The sequence below is a fragment of the Emys orbicularis genome, chromosome 8 (genome assembly GCF_028017835.1).
Source record: "Emys orbicularis isolate rEmyOrb1 chromosome 8, rEmyOrb1.hap1, whole genome shotgun sequence".
Taxonomy (NCBI): Eukaryota; Metazoa; Chordata; order Testudines; family Emydidae; genus Emys; species Emys orbicularis.
In genome coordinates, this window is record NC_088690.1 from 98,290,352 (window position 1) to 98,310,237 (window position 19,886).

General features: G+C 41.5%; 1 protein-coding gene across 1 annotated transcript in view; it reads left to right on the forward strand.

Annotated features, from left to right (window-relative positions):
* The first annotated feature begins 5,110 nt into the window (after positions 1-5,110).
* The window catches only part of AFF4 (ALF transcription elongation factor 4), a 73,418-nt gene continuing 58,642 nt past the window's right edge, over positions 5,111-19,886 (forward strand). Inside the window, exon 1 of the mRNA XM_065408880.1 lies at positions 5,111-5,193. The gene's annotated coding sequence lies outside the window, so the exon portion shown is untranslated. The remainder of the gene's footprint in view (positions 5,194-19,886) is intronic.

A 19,886-nucleotide genomic window follows, 5' to 3' on the forward strand; every position in this document is an offset into this window, starting at 1 on the left:
GATTCTACAAGGAAAGGTATTTCTTTAATCACCATCTTCCAAAGCTCTAAATTAGGCACAAATGATCATTAATTTACAAAGATTACTAACTAGAAATTGTTACATTTACTCAGTAGTTATTGAGACCTGTACTGCTTTAAACTGGCTCAATTTAATGCCTCCCCATTACAAGTAAAACTGCCATTGCTAATTGAACTGAAGCAATTGATGCAGTCTAGTGGAAGAATAGCCTGGGGAGAAGTATCATATTTCAAGGGGAAACATTGCTGACGGGTGGAAAAACAAAAGGCACAGGCAACTTGATTTTCTAGTTTGGAGTTTTATTAAATCAAACATTTGTGAGAGCTGGACTTAGGTTTTTGGTGCCCTAGCTGAGATCACGTAAGAGGGCTGTATGTGAGATGAATTTGTAGATGGGATTTTCACTCATAAATTGGAATTTCTCTAATTTAAGAAGTTCACTTTAAAAAGAAATTATACTGAACATCCTATCCTCATTCATGGGTCAAACTGAGTTTATACAAAAAAAATATTCTCCCAAGCCCTGTTCTCCTCTCACTTGAGATGCCACTCAAAGCTGCTTGTGCAGATCTTCACAAGTTAATTTATCCTGAACTTTCTTGTATGGTTTGATCACCAGTAAAATAATCAACTTGATTTTTTGAAAAACGAAGGATTTAAAAGGGATATTCAGTCAAAGTGAAAACTTTAAAAAAAAAAAAAAAAAAAAAAAAAATCAAGGACTGCAAATTTAAAAATGCTTCCAGCTTTTTTTTGTTCCTCTGTTGATGTTTATAATGGTATTTTCATCAAAGGAGAAACTGCGTCTACACAAAGTGCTATTAAATGCACAAAGTAAATAAACTGCAAAAACAGATTTCTTTTCTTTGCAAGCACTTTTAAGTTATAGGAACCTACAGGGTTACATTTAACTATAGATGTTACAAAATTTTCAGGCAATTAGGATTTTGTTTCCTCCTTGATAGTATTTTTGAATAATGTTGATATTTAAATTATAATAAAGCCTCAGATTCAATACCCAGTTTAAATGCAGTTGTCTCAGAGTTATTGTGTCAGGCTGGCAGTAGACTTGGGCATCCGTTCTTATCTTTTTACATTCTGCTCACGATTTGAGGGGTCTTTGCAACAGTACGGGATAGAGACATAATTTAATTTTAAATGAAAAGTTAGATTCTGGAGCTTAAGATAACATTTACTGAAAAATGCTATTGTGCTGGACTGCTGCCACTGGAACACTGGAGGGGCACCTGTTGATTTATTTATTTTTTAAATGAAGAAATAAATATTGGATCATACTCATTGGCAGAGGTCTTAATCTCACTGACATGAAGTCAAAGGCCTGGAACTCTGCTTCAATATTCTTTAAAAATAAACAAACAAAAAGCAGGACTAGGAACTGTTTAAAATGTAAGACCTTATGCAGTAAGGAAGAGGACTCTGAAAGAGCCGCCTCTTGCAATCTGTATTAGGAGGACACAATACTGGTAAATCCACACAAAGTTGAAATTTTGAGCCTAAGTACCAATGCTCTGTATGTTTATGTTTAAAAAAAAAACAAAAAGACCTGTACCCATATAACTAACCTTACCATGAATGTGAAGGAAGAAAGGAAAATTCAGGATCCATACACAACCATAATTGTTGGGTTGAGAGGGGTGGATTTTTATGAGCTGGAATAGAGATTGAATCCTCCCCTGGGATATTGAGCAGTAGTAAAGATGCTTCAGAGCCTTGACGTTGCAGTAACCACTGTGGCTAATGTGCACCTCCTTTTAATTATAAGTTAGCTGTTATGTTTATGCCAGACTAGTGCAGAAGCTCCTGCAGGCCACAGTTACCTTCTGTGCAGGGGTATAGACCTAACCACCTAGTGTCTAAATAAAGACTGCTGTTTTAAAGTACTGTAATTAGCTGGCTAGTATGTATCTGCACTTTTGTTCCCTGTTAGTTGGAATCAGACATGCACAGCTGTACGCCTACCTCCCAACCGTGTTTGTCCTTTAGCTCAAGGAGTAGGGGGCCTGTGCTTTTGCAGCAGGAGAACTGAATTCTATCCCTGCTGGTGCCATAACATTCTGAGTGGCCCTTATGTCCAGAGTAGCAACAATTTGTGTGCAATTCTAGATGGATTTGTTTTAATATGCATGTAATAAAATGTCATAGGAAACAAAACACTTCATTAGCTGAATTGGGGAAAAAAAGGAAATACAGAAAAACAGCTTTAAAATAGATTACACCAAGGAATATGGGTAGTCCAAGAGCAGCAGCATTACAGCAAATACTCAAATCACCACTGGTAATTCATGCATTGATGATGATGGATTGGCTTTTTCTAGTGCCTTTCATGAGAGGATCTTAAGGTGGTTTACAAACATAGTGTAATTAACAGTCTCAACAGGAAGAGGGTCCATCCTTTTCTGTGCGTTCAATAATGTAACATGCTAAGTATAAATATTTAAACAGTAGGACCTCATCTGAGTAGCACACAACTGTATAAAATCAGAAAGCACTTGTAGATGGGTCAGGATTACAAGGACAGAATTACTAAATGAAGAAAAAAAGCCTCTATTTAAATCTCATGCCTACAGTCTTTCAAAGGGACAGATGCTCAGATGCTAAAGTGATGTGTGTACCTAGATTATGCTGCTGAGGCCATGAATTCACTTAATGTCTGAACTGGCAAGTATAGGAATAATGCTATAAGCAATACCCTGTGAACATATGTCAAAAATAAGTTTAATATTATATTTGAGATTTTAAGTGGAAAGAAGTCAAGAGCAGAGGTTATCTTAAGGACTTTTCTCTTGTGCCATATGCCTCCTAGATGAAATTCATCCTGGGTTGGCAGACCTGAAGTACTCCTGCATATGTGGGTATGGAATCTGAATCTGAATGGTGAGGATGGTGAAGGGGAGGGATTTTGGATCCATGTTTTCACTGATGTGTTAAGTGACTGCTTCACCCAGTTCTTGACCCACAGAACCTAAGTAGATATGACATAAGTAGGTAATGAGCTGGTCCTCTAGTGACTTTTAGTTAAAGCATTTTGAGATCTGCTAAAAAGTGCTATATAATAGCTAAGATGGATCTTATTTTGAAGTTAAATGTATACATGTGTAAGTATGGAAAAGGAGTCTAAAACTACATGTAATCTTTTGACAAATAATGGGGGGAGTCCTTCCTTCAAACTATTAACTACAGTTTTGGTAAGTAATTATTGCACAAAGATCAAAGGAAGAAACGAAACAAAGCCAACAACAGCTGATATACTTGTCACAAGTTGTCATTCAGCCACAAGTGTATTTCAAGTGTAATCTCAGGCATCAGACCAGGAAATACATTTCACAGATGTTGACAAATTCCTAACGTCCTGTTAACTCTTCATTTTAACACTGCCATCTATTCACTACCCAAAAACTTCACTAATATAGAGTCAAGGTTGACTAGCACTGCCTCCTACTCTTCTACACTAGCAAGTTCACTGATACTTAAACCACTAAAATCCAGTAAATATAGAGATATGTATGCACCAGCCCTGCCCTATAACCTTAACTGTGCCCCTATTGAATGATGCTCCAACCTTCCCTGATTGATGTAACACCCTATGCTTTCAGATGCTATATAGTTCTGTGAGGTTGCAGCACATAGGTACAATAGGAAAAACTGTCAGACTGTCCTCACAAAAGCAGGAGTTGCATTTAGGGTGGTATGTATGAATGGCAGCTATGTACAGTATGTCTATCCCAGGGGTCGGCAGCCTTTCCGAAGTGGGATGCCGAGTCTTCATTTATTCACTCCAATTTAAGGTTTCGCGTGCCAGTAATACATTTGAATGTTTTTAGAAGGTCTCTTTCTATAAGTCTATAATATATAATTAAACAATTGATGTATGGAAAGTAAATAAGGTTTTTAAAATGTTTAAGAAGCTTCATTTAAAATTCAATTAAAATGCAGAGCCCCCCGGACCAGTGGGCAAGACCCGGGCACTGTGAGTGCCACTGAAAATCAGCTCGTGTGCCGCCTTCGGCACGCGTGCCATAGGTTGCCTACCCCTGGTCTATGCTATCCTTGATCACTTCATCCACTATGCATAAACTGCTGCCAGCTGTTACCAACCTTAATGATTCCCCTGTGGAACATCACCTGCACTACTTCTGCCCTCTAATCCCTGCATCGGTAAGTACAGATAGTCCTCATACTGTGAAGGGCAGTTGGGGAACATATAGATGTCAGAGAGGATGCAATTTGGGGGGATACACTCCATAAAATGACTTGTTTATTTAGTCAGTGCTTACGATGGGGCAGCCCTGGCTGAAACATAGAGGCAATCAGTGGTGGCTCTTACCAGTGCCAGGGGGTAGAGTTCAGGTTGCGGGGCAGTGCATTCTGCATTGCCTGGTGTCTGACAAAGAGGAGCACTAAGTGTTCTGGATGGGCAGCAGTGAAGCCTGGACACCCTCAAATTTTTAGGTTGGCAACTGCATCTGAGGGCTGCATCACATCAAGAGGGCACCTCTTCTCCGGCAGGGGGAGCCTAAACTCCTCCCCTTCGCTCTGCCCCTATCACGTGGCGGGATCTCGCGCTTTCCCTTGAGAAGGCGGAGCTTGTCTCTGTTTCCTTCGCCCAGGTCACGTGCTGGATTCCTCAGGCCGGGCCTGGGGGTCACGTGGCCGGCGGCGGGGCTGTGCGAGCGCGATGGCTGCTGGGTAATCCGAATGCCCGGCTGCGGGAGGAGCTGGGCTGGAGTCGCTGTCTGAGGAGCCAGCCAGCGGGACCCGACACTGCCGGGCCGCACCGGGACCCAGCCGCACGCCCAGCCCAGGCCGCAATGGAGCGGCGGGACCCCCGGGGAGCCGCCGCCGCCGTCGTCGTCTCCCACCGCCTGTGACCCGCTCCCGGAGCTCCCCCGCCCCTCCGGGTCCTGCCTTCCCTCCCCCCGGGGCCCCCATCTCGGGGCCCGAGCCCGCTCCTTGGGCCTGGTCTTTGTGCCCAGCTCCGGGCCCTGCCCTGCCCGCCCCGTGTCCTGGCCGCGCCTCGGTCCCCTTCTCCTGCTGGCTGTCGCTGACTCAGTGGCGGCTCCTCCGTCCCCTTTGGGCCTCCTCGTCTCCCGCCCGACGGGCCGGCGGCGGCAGCCGGGAAATGGTCCGGGCCTAGCGGAGCAGCGAACGGAGGTAAGCGGGGCCGCTCCGGCTCGGTCTCGCTCCCTGGGGCTGGAGGCGGGGGCTCCCGGGTGTCTGTTTGGACAAGGCCCATTCGCTGGCGGTGGGACTGTGTCCTCTTCCTTCTTCCTTTGGAGGTACCCGGGCTTGGGCGGAGGGAGGGGGAACATCTGCCTCCCTTCAGTCCCCGAACATGGGCTGGGTCAGAGTTCCCCGGAATCCGCCTTCCCCTTGAGGGGGCCATAGCGTCTCCTGGGGGGTGCGGACGGGAAAGATCCAGTTCCCCGTATCTGCCCCCCCTTACTCTTTATCCCCCCCCCCACCTGCCTTTTCCAACTATCTTCCCCCGCTTGAAACTCTTTCTGTTGCCCCTTCAGTTTTAGTAACCTCTCCCTCATGGACGGAGCCTCCTCTTGGTCTCTTTGTAAACTTCCACCCACTCCTTGCCTCCCCCACCCTTCGTCCCCTTCAGCTCTGGATGGCCTCTTTCATGTCAGATGTGACCTGGTAAAAGAGGCATCAGCCCCTATGCTGTCTAGATTAATACATGGAGATGAGCAAGCCTCCTTACCCCCCCCAACATTCACGGTTGGGTGGATGTGTAGCCATACACATAATCTCTACTCAGATGTGCTGGCATTCCCTCTTTTCGAGAAAACAAAACTTACATGGCTCTGGGTAAATGTGGCTATAGGTTGTTAGGTTTTTCTTGGTGGTGGTTTTGCTAATGAGGCCGCCTCCTCTTCCTCTCCTGGCTGTTAGATTTAATCCTCCAGTAATTGACGTCAGTGCTTTGTTCCTTCCACTTTGCTGTGTGTTTTAGGCACTGAGCAGTTCTGGGGATGGATCAGGCAGAGGAGCGGTGGGGAGGCCTAGTTTGTGGCTTCGTTCATATTGAACAGTTTTTTGTTGTTGTGTGGGTTTTATTTTTATTTTTTTTGTGGTAATGGGTGGGGTAGGAGGAAGGCAGAGTTTCTGGCTTATTAGCTGAGCCACAATCAAATCTTCCTTCTGAACCAGTAGGTGATGTTTGTTGTTCAAAGCCACTTGGTGATAATTGAATTGCCCTTTGGCTAAACAGGGTACAACAACTTAAACAATATTCCTTGAAGTCAGGACAATGTTCTCCCTTTTCTATTAACAAAACACAAAATGCTTTAATAACTATAACACACATGGTTACATTTTCAGTTCCTATATTCATTCATTTATAGGAACGAAAAGATGACTAATTATAACATAGTTTTGAGCCAATATATTAAATTCAAGGGTAATAAAGTAGCAATGCTTCCGATCCAGTCCAAAATAACTGAATACACAGTGTGTTCATAAGATCTACTGGTTAGTGAAAAGGTGCTTGACGCAAGAAGTGTGGGGCCTTTAAATTTCCCAGGCTCACCTCCTTCGTTAACTACTGTATCTTTCAGTCTCTTGGTTTATCATGAAAATATCTGAGTGTCTGTAACATCCATATGATAATGTGCCTTGTCTTGCTTCCATCATGTCAGTTAAACGTCCTGTTTACCTCAGTAGGTGCTGATCAGGCCCTTACTCAGCATGTTAGTCTTTGAAGTGAAATAGGTTTGTCCAAATTTCCAGTTCTGTTTTTTAATTTATATTTTCTCCTCTAGTGGTTGAATGCCTCATCAGTATGGATGAGTTCTCCAGTTTTCTTTCCTTTTCTTCTAATATTTCTGAACAGTAATGGAGTGCCAGCCCAGAGGAGTTATTGTGAAATAGGGCGTAGTCAAGTGAATTGATGTAGTAGTGGTTAGTCACCTGATTGGTCAACTTATAGACTTTTCTCCAATGAGAGAAACATTTAATAATAATAATAATAATAATAAAAAAAAGTCAGATGCTACCATGGGTGCCATATATTTCACCCTGCTGGTGTAACAGTATACTGTTGTTTCTGTGGGTGGCCAACCTTCAGCATATTATTTTAACAGGGATCTGTGGAATAACTTGTATAATAATGCTGCTTCTTTTGACTTTCATTCTTACTATTGATGCATTTTATTACCCTATTAGGCTTTAAATATATCAACACTTTTTAATATTAGGATTCCTTTTCTGGTCACTATGCAACATGCCTGTAACATTTAACGTAGAAGTGCAAATTCTTTACCGCTTATTTTGAATAGTTACGGCCAGTCTTAAAAGGATAGTCAATGTCAAATCTAGAATTAAAAGTAGCGTTTCAGATGCTGTTTGTGTCCCTCAATCCTTTTGCCAGTTTAGTTTAGTCACTTTGTCCTGTATTTAAAAGGTTGCAACAGGGAATCTGATTGTAAAGAGGAAATAGTGTAACTGACTACTGAGTGCTGTTAGGTGCACAAAATGAAGTGCACATTTTTGAGTATTTTCCTCGAATTCTTTTCCGGTCACAATGATCTTGGATCAATAGTTAGTAGAACTTCAGACAAGTGTTTTTTTTGTTTGTTTGTTTTTTTTTAAAGTACACTATTAGTATTTTATATTTGTCTGTAAATCAGCGTGTTGAGTTCAGTGGCACAGTTGCTTTCAAGATCCAGATATTTCTGCTTCTAAATGTATATCCTCAAACTGTGTGGTAAATGACTTAAACAGCATTTCGTAAACCGTCTGACAAATACGGAACAGAAATTTTATATTTAAAAAAAAAAAAAAAATCCACGGAAACCAGAACAGTCATAAATCATAGTTGATGAAATAGCTGAATGATGAGGAAAATCTTGCTACGTTTAGGAGCTACTTAAGTCATAATATTTGCTTTATTCAAATGTTTGTAAATAACAATGTTGCAATGGAAGTCTCTAAACTTCTTGAATGGTTAAACATTAGCAAGTGTTGTATTACTTAGTTAGAAAAAAAGAGAAGAAACTAGTGGCTGCTTGCCAGGGTGCTCTGGCTTTCTTTTAGAGCTGTAGTTGCTGTTTCTTGAATATGTCAGACGTGATCAGTGAAGTGTGGCCTGTAGCTTAGGGACTGGAGCAATGATTCCCAACACTTCTGTGTTAGTTTGGATGGCAGCTCCCCTGCCACCACATATTCTTGTGCTATGGCTTCAGAACAGTTGCCACAATCTTCCCCCAACATTCCTTTCTGCCCTTTTCCTGCTTGTCGTCTTTTTTTTCCTGTTTGTTTCTTGCGTTAACTGTTTGCTACTCTTCTTCTCCCCATTGCTTCAGCTCAACAGAAAGCACCATGTATCAACTGGTGAGACCCATGATTGAACTTCAGTGTTGTGAGCAGGGACATGAAATTGAGGGTGATGATTGGGTAGCTGCCTGAGCTGGCTAGCAGATATGTACAAGGGAATGTGGGTGCCTTTCAAGAAGCCACCTGTGACAGCAGAAGATGATTTGCATCAGGGAGAGAAGGGTGGATCTTATGTCATGTAGCTTTCCCGGCCATGCTGTTTTGCCCACCTCCCTTCAGGACTAGTCTAATGTGCTCAGATGGAAAAAAACTGGTTGAAGGATATGGGAAAAGGCTTCAGATTTGTTGTTGTCAGATTTCTTGTCCTTCCTACAGTAACTGCCCTCAGCCAGTTAATTTCAAACTGTTTGTTGTTCATGTGGATTTGTTTCAGAAGTATTCTTATCTGGTGCAGGAATCTGTGCTTGCAACTCTCCTCAACATAAACACACAAATATCCTTAGTATACTAGTCTTTTGTTTTGTTAGATTTAAATGCCACTTTTGTAGCTTATATCAGAAGGATACCAATTTGGATGTCGTCATGGCTATAAAGAATAAAATATTCCTAAGCTGAAATGCAGAGGCATGTGATTGTGTAAGTATATTTGTGAAAGACAACTTAACAATTTTATTGTCTTACAATGCCCTAAATTAAATTTTTCACTGCTAAAATTTATAAAATTTATAATTTATAAAATACACTGATTGATAACTGTATTAAAAAGGAAGTCTTGGATCACAAAATCATGGAACTAGAGATGGAAAGAAATTGTCCGGTCCATTCTTCTGCCTATGCAGGATTGTTCCTATTATGCAGTTACAAAAGTCCTGTCCAGTTCCTCTTAAATAGGCTACACAATTCCACAGGCTAATGATTCTCCCTGTCAGGAAGCTCCCCCCCCCCCCACCCCCCCGCCCCGAATTGCTGAAGTATTCAGCCTGAATTATGCCTTATTTTCATATTACTGCTATATCCCTTGTACTATATGTTTCCTCACCTCAAGGGGGCACGTGTCATGGGGCACACTCACCGCTAGGGCACTGTTCCATTGTTTCATGTATGCTTTAATTGCTATACATTCTAATTGTCACCACTAACCTTTTTGGCAAAGGTTTCTTTATTTTACTTTGTCTTAATAAGCAATGTTTATTTTTCAGAATGGACTTTTGTAACAAATGGGTATTTTTTCTTCTTCTCTGTATTACAGCACAATATATGGCGTTTTTTGTTTGTTTTTTAAAGCCAATGAAAGTAAATGGTGGTGAATTTGGGATATCAAGTGATATGCCTTAGTTCTAGGCATTATAACAACTAGATCTGATCTCTAGTCGTGTGTGCACTTAATTCTGTATGTCAGGGATCAGCAACTTTTGGCACGCGGCTCGCCAAGGTAAGCTCCCTGGCAGGCCGGGCCGGTTTGTTTACCTACCGCATCCGCAGGTTCAGCCGATTGTGGCTCCCACTGGCCGCGGTTCATCGCTCCAGGCCAATGGGGATGGCGGGAAGCAGCAGCCAGCACATGCTGTGGCCCGCGCCGCTTCCCACAGCCCCCATTGACCTGGGATGGTGAACTGCGGCCAGTGGGAGCAGCGCTCGGCCGAACCTGCGGATGCGGCAGGTAAACAAACTGGCCTGGCCCGCCAGGGGGCTTACCTGGCGAGCCGCGTGCCAAAGGTTGCTGATCCCTGCTGTATGGTATCTATTTAAGGTAGGACAAATAATTGTATAACACTTTTTAAATGGATTAAATATACTTAAAAGCTACCACTCTTTAGAGGAAAAATTATATTTTCCTTAACTCTTCTTGATTTTGAGTTTTCAAGATTTGACAGAAGTGACATTTAAATTTTCATGTTTGTCATACCTTCTTTAAAAGTCTCTGTTTTAGGAACTAGAATATGAAGTATAGTACCTGTCTCAAGTCTTGTTAGTTTGGAATTATTAGGCAAATATATGTATTTTTTAATGGAGGAATGTACCATATCACTGAATAACTTTAATACAAGTAATGAGGTCTTTTATTGATCTGGAAAGCTTTCATTAGGGGAAAATGGGTGGGAATCATTCACACACCTACACCCAATGTGAAATTATATGGGGATGGAAATTTTTTACACAAACAGAATTTTGGTAGTCCGTCCAAAGATCAGTATTCTTAAGCTTGCTGCACTTCCAGGTTGTTAAACTCTTGTCTCTTCTTTCTCCCTTTGTCTTCCTCTCTTACTTAAATCCTCTTGGTTTTCCTGCTTAGGTGGAGAGAGTACTTCAGAGATCAGGATTATGATAAATTAAAACATGACTAGGGAAGGAATATGATGGAAGAACTAGTAGACATTAAGGGCCATGTGATTCAAAAGTAGCAGCCAATGGTTAAACCTGAGTAGGATGGTGAATTGTCTTACCCTTCTAGCCCAGGGGTTCTCAAACTACTTTTCACCGCGACCCCCTTTCTGATAACAAAAATTACTGATAACAAAAATTACTACACAGCCTGAGCTTGCCCACCTGAGCCCCACCTCCCTGGTGGGGGGCCCAAAGCCAAAGCTCAAGGGCTTCAGCCCAAGGTGGGGGGCCTGTAATCTGACGTGTAACCCTCGGCTTTGGCCCCAGGCCTCAGCAAGTCTAATGCCAGCCCTGGCAACCCCATTAAAACAGGGTCCTGACCCACTTTGGGTCCCGACCCACAGTTTGAAAACCACTGTTCTAGACAGATCTCATTGTATTTTTATTACCAAATACAGCACTTGGTACAGCACAAATACAGGAAATACTTGTGTAAAATTTGTTTACCATTACATCGAGTGTGTTTTATCAGCCATGTTAAAGGTTACATAATTAAAATAAAAATTGTCAGGAAATACAAGAGTCCAAACATGGAAAATTCAGCCCAAAAGGCTGTTGTGTATTTTCTCAGGAAGCTGAGCATGTAATAATGTGGGGGAGAGGGATTTAATGGAATTTGTTTTACATAATTACAGCAGATACTACCATGCTCCAGCCGTAATGAAACAGAGTAGCATTTAATGTAATGCTAGTCTCTGGTTGGTTGGCCAAAAAAAAAAAAATTGCCTATGAATTGTTTTATTCTTGTCAATTTAAAGGACCTTGCAATGTAGCACATAGTGGGAAAACTAGTATGTTTATCCTGCCCTCAGTCTTTGTAACATAGGTTTGTTGGTGTGGATTAAGGAAATGATTTGGTCACAGATTCTGTGACTTTAACAGATCCCCATGACTTTGGCTTGGGCTTCAGCTCCCCGCAGCAGGGCTTGGACTTCAGTCGCGCCCTGACCAAAGCCTGATTTTTGTACATTTTTACCATGACTGCTCCATGCATTTTGACTAATTTTACCATGACAAAATTGTATCCATAGTATGGATTTACCAATAGAGCTGTCCTGATTAACTCCGTACTGGAGAGACAACTCTACTGGTGTAAACCAATTCCTCAAGTGGCATAAAATAAGCTATAGTGGCAAAAGGACATTTTTGCTGGTACAACTGTGCCTACACTAGGGCTTTTGCTGCAGAGCTTTGCTGGTTTGGAGTGGGGGAGGGAAATCATCCTGACAGACATGGCCATGTACGTAAAACTTACTTGTGTAGACCAGGCCTTAGTATCCACTTGTGTATTCGAGACATACAGAAATTAAACCGAGACATAAAGGTTCCCAACATAGGTACAAACTGCTAAATCACTTTTGGCCCTCTCTTTCCACTTGGTGTTTTAGTTCAGTGTTCACCATGGTTGCACAGGCTAAGTACATCAGTAATTGCACTTATCAGTTCCTAGCTATTTTACTACTCTTAAAATGAAGACTGTGCATACTATGTCCAGATCTCTTGGGCCAAAAAAAATTGCCTTGGTCTTTATAGGTGTATCAGACGAGGGTAGAATTTGTATTTAGATCAAGTTTCTCTTATTTATTTTAGATATCTGTGAGAACGAGATTAAAACATATAACAGCAAAGCTAGTAAACATATAAAGGTTTCAAAGAAAAATTGCACAGTATAAGACTGTTTTGTAACATATACTTATTCTTTAATTAGAAACTACAGAAAGGAAATGTCTGCTCTTATCTCTGCCTTATCTAATCTGATTGGCACAACTAAACAGAACAGTGATAGTCTATTATGTTATTTGTAGAACCCCATTGATTCACTTCCTTATGACTCTCTTTCTGGGGTTCCAAATGTTAAGTTGCGCCTCAGCCACATTGCTGGAATAACTTAGTAAACACTTATTAAAAATATTGATTTAACAGGGCAGAAAATAAGTGTAGTCAGTGAGTGAAGAAAAAGGATAAAAAGGCAGTTCCTAGAACCGTGAATTCTTAGCCTATAATATCAATACCAGGTATATTTAATTAGAAAAAATACCAGTAACACTGCACTTATACACACCCATACTCCGTACCCTACCGGAAATACATTTTACCAGTGGAGTGTTTTAATAATCACTTAGTCCTAAGTGTAAATCAGCTTTTCATTAGCAAGCTGCTCAGAAAGGATTTTTCTTTTCTCCCTTTCTTGCCTGTTTTCTTGCAATATTTTTCTTAATAAAAAAAAAAGCATTCTCTTTTGGCTGAATGATGCAAGGTTTTGTACTCAATCCGCATTTATCAATAGCCATTTTTACAGGGTTTTCCTCACCTATTTGCCCAAACAACTTTATTTTGTGTGTGTGTTAGGGGCAAATCATGCTCTTAATGCCCTACATGCCTGCAGATGAGGTGAGTGCGGTGGAATAAGTGTTTGTGTGTGTAGGGGTGGGTGGGATAGGAGGAGAATGTATGCCTGGAATGGATTTTGGAACACCGTACCTATATAGTATGAGGCTATAGTAGCTTTGTGTGTACAGTAGCTATTAATGGGACCCCCGTCCTGATCAGAAGCCTCCGGGTGATGCCATAATACACAAGATAAAATAACTGTAGGATAATGTATGCATGCAGGGTGGTGCCAGGAATTATTACTTAGACTGTAAACACCTTGGGGCAGGCACGATCTTTTTGGTCTATTTGTATGGTCCCTAGTAGAATGTGGTCTTCCTGGCCCATGAATAGGGATCTTAGGTGCTATGGTAATACAAATAATAATTGCATTAAGGTTGGGATTTTAAAAGGACTTAATAAAAGCCAATAGGAGTTTGGTGCCTAAATCTATTAGGCTCCTCTGAAAATTCTAGTCTAAATATTCAACTCTAGAAGGTAAAGGTAACATGAAAATTATTTCACCTCACTTTAGCCAGCTTTCCAGTGGGATGTTATCCACTGAGGAAAATCTACCGCTTACCTGACTTTCCAAACACCATTTTCACTATGCTATTAAACACAAACTTTAAAATTATGGAGTGGTCAGCTGTTGAATATTTATGCAGTACAAAACCAATATTTCAATAAAACTCCACAAACCTTACTAAAAATCTAATTTAACCAAAAACAAAACTTGCCATTCACTTGTATTTCACCTCCTCATACCTGCATATTACAGGAGTTTCACATTGTAATTCTTACTCCTGAGGGAATTCTGCACCAACAAATTAAAAATTCTGTGCACAATATTTCAAAATACTGCATATTTTATTTGTCAAAATAACACTATATAAGCATGCCAGTTTCAATTATTTTGGTAATTTATTTCAAAATACCTGTCAGCAGACAACAACAAAAAAGATTCCCCCAGAAGTAGAGTTGAAGAAACCCTTAGTGCAACCCAGTTCCAGTTTCTCTGCCCCCTCCCGGCCCTGCACCCTCCCCTTCCAAAGCCCAGCTGCGTCCCCCCCCCAGCCTAGATACCCCCACCCCTGAGCCCAGCTGGTCCCCTCCCTGCCCCAGACACCTGCACCCCACCTCCCAGAGCCCAGCCATGGGGTGCACCCCCAGCTCAGACAGTCGCAACTACCCTAGTGGCGGCCAGTAGCTCTGCAGCACCAATTCTGCAGGGGAAAAAGGAAATTATGCACAGAGCATTAATTCTGCACAAATTTTGCATTATGTAGTGGTGCAGAATTCCCCCAGGAGTAAATAATTGTATCTGCTGTAGTATCTAAGAATACAGTGAGTCAGGAGCAGAGTGGCCCATCGCTAGAATAGTTGGTGTGTGTTGGGTCAGGGCCACAGGGGTGGGTGGGTGTGTGTGTGTGTTTGTTTCAACAGTGTGGGTCCTTCTCACATAATGTCAGCCCGGAGTCTTTTTCCTAGGGTAGCTTGAAGCTTGGAACATTGCCTTTCTAAAAGTTCAGACAGCATTAGGTGCTACTGGAGGTTGAGTACAGTGTTTTTCTTTGGGTTCCTGTCCACATATATCAGTATATCTTAGGCTGAGTACCTTGAGAAGTCTCCAATGAATGGTTGAGTGCTGCCCCCATTTTGCTTATTGCAGTATTCCAAAATTTCACAGGATGAGAAGCATTTCTTGTCATATATTTTCTATAATATTTTAAAGCAGTTTTAATTAAAATCTTATTTTTGAAGCTTTGGCAGGTTCTGTCTTACAGTAAACTGATAATTGGTGAATCTTTATGTGAGTGCAATCTGGTATATTTACCCAGTCTCAATGTTACTTTAAATACTTCAACTGAACTTTGCTCAGATGTCAACTTCAGGTTTAGCTTGTGTTTTTTAACTTGATTGATTCCAGAAAAAGTTCTTCTTGTCTTTGTTTTTAGTGTTTTTGTTTTCTGTAGGACACATTAAAAAGTCATTTAAGATGAACAGAATTTAATAAAACAAGCATTCCACAACTCTACCCTATTAATAAATTAATAGATAACAAATTGAGTATTTCAAGATGGGTTACGTTTGTGTTCTTGTGAGTGTATAGGTCCTGAAGATCTTAAAACTGTCAAGTTTATTTTGCCAGAGCTAAAACAAGTCAAGAGCAAATAGTCAAAAGCAGCTGTGTTCAGTAGCTTCAGTAGTTTGTCAAATGTAACTTCCACTTTCAGCAAGGCTTTAGTGGAAATTATATGATGACTTCTATGAAGATCTTTGCAAAATACTATAACACAAGATCTCTGTCCACAAAAATGTCAGGCAAACTTTAGATTATATTGTTTGGTAAAAATTCACAAGACCATTAAAGGTAAAATTTGAGTGCTATATAACGGGTAATCAGACATTTTAAAATCAGCTGTTTAATGAGGAGCCAGTATAATCTCTAAATTATTACAATATGCTATTGTGATAGAATGTCCAAGGACAACAGTTTCTAATTATGACACAAACCGATTGGAGTCAATAGCAGACTGCAGTATGGGGCATCTTTTGGGCAAAAGTCAGGGAAGGAAAATGTACATATCCGGGTAGTTGGTTGTGCTCAACGAAAAAGAGTTAGGGTGGGATACAGTTGATGTAGAGTTTTTGCTTTAAGTTAGTAGACTACTGACTGAGAAGTTGGAAGCCGGAGAATGGGTTGCTGATCTTCATAGCTGAATCCTATTACTGTTCTGGAGAGATGATTGATATACATTGCAAAAGCTGTATATTTTATGGAGAGTTCCTTTGCTATTCTAGATGGGAAGATAGAATGCTCAGAAGTAAGGAATATGTAATAGCTTTTAGAGCAGCATGAGATACATCCTCCATGTTTAATGCTGCTTAGACATAATGATTGAATTACGAAGAATATGGTTTTTGTTTGACAGCCTGATCCAGGAGGTTTGTGTAAAAGATCACTATGTTAACAGCTTACACTAAGAGAGAGCTCAGATTGTTGAGTATGATCCATCAGCATTGGATTGTAAATGGTGAGGGAAGATATAACATGAGAAGGGATAAATTAGAATTCAGTCTTTTTTTTTTTTTTAAATAAAGGCTTGGATGAGGGAGTGTGTGGGAGATAAGGGAATATCTGACCTCTCAAATGGAGGTAAAAGGACAGGAAACCAAGAGGGGTGGGGTGGGGAGGAATGCTGGCTAATGCAGCACAAGTTCTCTATCTGTTATGGAACCTGTCACACCTGCTTACTGAAAAGGATTTATATAGCTAAATGAATATTTACTAACATTTCTAACATGTTTTGAGGTAAGTACCTGTCATTGTTCTAAATATTTGATCTTGAATGGTGTTCGTGTCTCTCTCGCTGCTGCAGTTCTATTGCTGTTTCCTAGCAATCTGCTGACAAAACTTGTGACCAAGTGATGTTTAGCATTAATGATTATGCTAGAAAGTTTTAACCTTTAATCCTTTTTAATGGCATGTTGGGAACGCCTTCATGTATGAGGACTGCAGCTCTCCTGTCATGCTACAGCATGCTCTGCAGCCTCATCCTCCCGCTCCCAGCTGACAGGGAGCTGCAGCTCCTGTTGCTTGTTCAGCTATATGCATCCAGTGTGTAGCCTACTGGCTGGCTTGCAGGCACTCATGGTCCTTCCATCTACCAGATCCTCTCTGCTTCTACTTCTGCGTCCCCCCACCTACTAGCCTAGCTACATCTCCTGCTTCAACAATTCTCTTTCTTACCCATTTCAACCTAGAATTTCCCAAGGTACCATTCTCCTCCTTACCAGGCCTTTCCCAGCTGCCACTAATTTCTCCTCCCTCCCCTCCCAGCATTCTTAAATTTGAAAGGGAAAGTTTGGGTAACTGACTTTGACTTCATTTATCCAAAAAACTCAAGTCTCCAGCCTTTCTCATAAAACTGACAACAAATAACAAGGTTGAGACTTTCTGTTGAATTTTGTTTTGGTTAGTGGTTAGAGCAAGGGGTACTAGGAATCAGAACCCAAAAATCATATTGTCTGTCCTTCCACTAAGTAAGTCACTTCACTTCTTAGTGTTCCTGTAAAACTACTGCTGTACTTTAATATAGAAAAGTATAACCTGGCAGGCAAATTCTAGACGTAAAAAGGGTACTTAACCCCAGTCAAGTCTCAAACATTAAAATAAATTCAGCTTATTGGAAATAGCATAATTTATTAGATTTATTGGCTCTGCTGTGTGAAGAGCCCAAGGAGAACTTGTGCAGTTGTTCTCTGAATGATATTTAAACTCTGTTCTGCATGAGCACTGTTACAGGTTTTGTGATGTTATACATTTTATGCATTTAACAAGACGTTGTCTGCACTAAGAATGTTAGGAGATGTAATTCACTATACTTTGCAACTCAGTTTTCAGGAACAGTGGAAGAAATTGGGCATTTTTATCACCATAATCTAATCAGTTATGAATACGGTTAAATCATAGTGGTAAAAATGCTCAAATTCTTTATATGATACTGTCATTGCTCATACCATTCCATTCACAGTCCTACTGTGCAGCACTACTCTGTTTTTGCAGAAGGCACGCTGACTTGTCAACCAGAAGGAAGCCTGGGTGTTAGAGGATGGCAAAAAAATATTTGGAAGGGATGGTGTCTATTCAGCTCCCTTTTCTTGGCATGTGGGAGATCAGGGAAAGGAGTTAGACCTGCTGTTCTGAGAGTGAAACTAGAAAGGGGTAGGAGCCCTAGGCCTCTCCAGTCCAAGGAGTTCCGGGGTGGGCTTTGGAAAAAGCCCCTCAAAGAGCCTGGAAAGTGGCCTAAGTAGACAACTGAGTAAAGTACCCTGAGGAGAGGATGTCATTTGGCAAGACAGCCAGACATAGCCAAGTCCCTGAGGTGGAAACTAAAGGCAGGTCTTCGCTACCCGCCGGATTGGCGGGTAGTGATCGATCTATTGGGGGTCGATTTATCGCATCTAGCATAGACGCGATCAAATCGATCCCCAATCGTGCTCCCCGTCGACTCCGGGACTCCAGCTCGCGAGAGGCGGAAGCGGAGTCGATGGGGGAGCGGCAGCGGTCGACTCGCTGCCGTCCTCGCGGCCAGGTAAGTCGACCTAAGATACGCCGACTTCAGCTACGCTATTCGCTTAGCTGAAATTGTGTATCTTAGGTTGACCCCACCCCCACCCACCTAATGTAGACCTGGGCTTAGAGACTGGTAAAGCAAAGGGAGTGGACTTGCAGAAAGAGAAGCAGTGAGAGTTTAAAGTTGGACCTGACACCTGCTTTGTTGTCTGGGGTTGAAGGCCTTCAAAAAGGGAGAGCAGTATTGCTTAGGGGCCCTACCACAGAGAAGAGAGGAAAAGAACTAGAGGATATTCTTTTGTCTAGACTGTATACTTGGCCTTTATTACTTGGGAAGGGATTGAGTTTTGTAATTTAGCTAGACAGGAAAACCAATTTGCCAGTGAGGGAAACAGAAGCAATGGCTTCATTCTCACTGTGGAAAGGTAAGGCCACAGCTACATAGCACAAGAGTCAAAGTCAAAGTTCACCCGAGCCAATGGCTCATCGTATTGATACGATTAAGGCATGTCAGTTTCGTAGCCAACAGTACCCATTGGAATGACATGGCCAGCATAACATCCAGCTGTCTTTGACAACCCTAATCTGATGAATCAAGGCTACATCCTTATACGAGTCCCCCACTGTAATCCATAATAAACAACGCTGGAGAATGATGCTAATAGCTGTGGCAATTATGAGTCACCCACTCCAAAAGTTCTGGCACCTCTAAGAGGCAGCAATATTCTTCTCTCCTGAATTGCTACTGCTGTTTTGTCCAGGTGATGCCTGTGAAATGAGCTGAGCAAATTGTGCAAATTGAGATCTTTGCATACCACTTGGCTGCTGGGGTGACCAGGAAGGAGCTTTTTGACCAAACAACAATTTTGCAGTTGAAGACCAAACAGGTTTGGTTTGACTACTGCAATAGGCACAGTCACTTGTAACATTCCAAAGTTTGGCAAAAGGAGGCTGGGCAAATGGCCGAGAGAGAAACCTAGATGTAAATTGTTAATGCTTTGTCAGTTTGTTTTCCCATGCATAAAGAGGAGCAATTAGAGCCTGCTGACTGTCAATTCTGCATGTAAAACCTAAAAAATAAAATAAAAGCCAGTCCAAATAACAGTTGTAGAACCAGTTTTCAAGTTTTCTCCTAACTTTTTATTACTGAAAACAGCCTTAAAAATATTTGTTAGCATTTCAGTTTTTAAATTTTAAATTAAGTGAACACATCAGCATTATAGTTAGCCTAAGCATTGAGCTGAAGATTGCACTTGCATAGGGGAGGGGGAAATCTTCATGTAATTGGCCCTACCTCGCTCACTTCACTGGTCTCAGTATAGAGGGTATATCAGGAAGGAGGAATGGCTGGCGTGCTGGTGTACTTTGGCAACCCTAGCTAAAGGAACAGACTCTTGAGTATTTTTTACAGCAAGGTGTAGGTTAGAGCAGCTGTGAGGCTGTTCCCCAATTCCTGCATCTGGTTCAGCTCCCAGTGTAAATTGGGAGTGTAATGGCAACTGTGGCATACAGCCACCTTTGTGTTCTCATCCAGCTCCTCTAGGCATGTTTTGTGGTAAGCACCATTTTGGCTAGATCAAAGGATTGACTGGTATCTCCATAAGAGTGTGTAAATTTGAGTGTCTTCTCACAACAGACTGTAAAGAATTATCCTCTGGATCGTTTCAGGGTGGGAAGAAATACTTTTTTATATGGCTGGCTCTGGGAAAATAGAAATTCTAGTTTA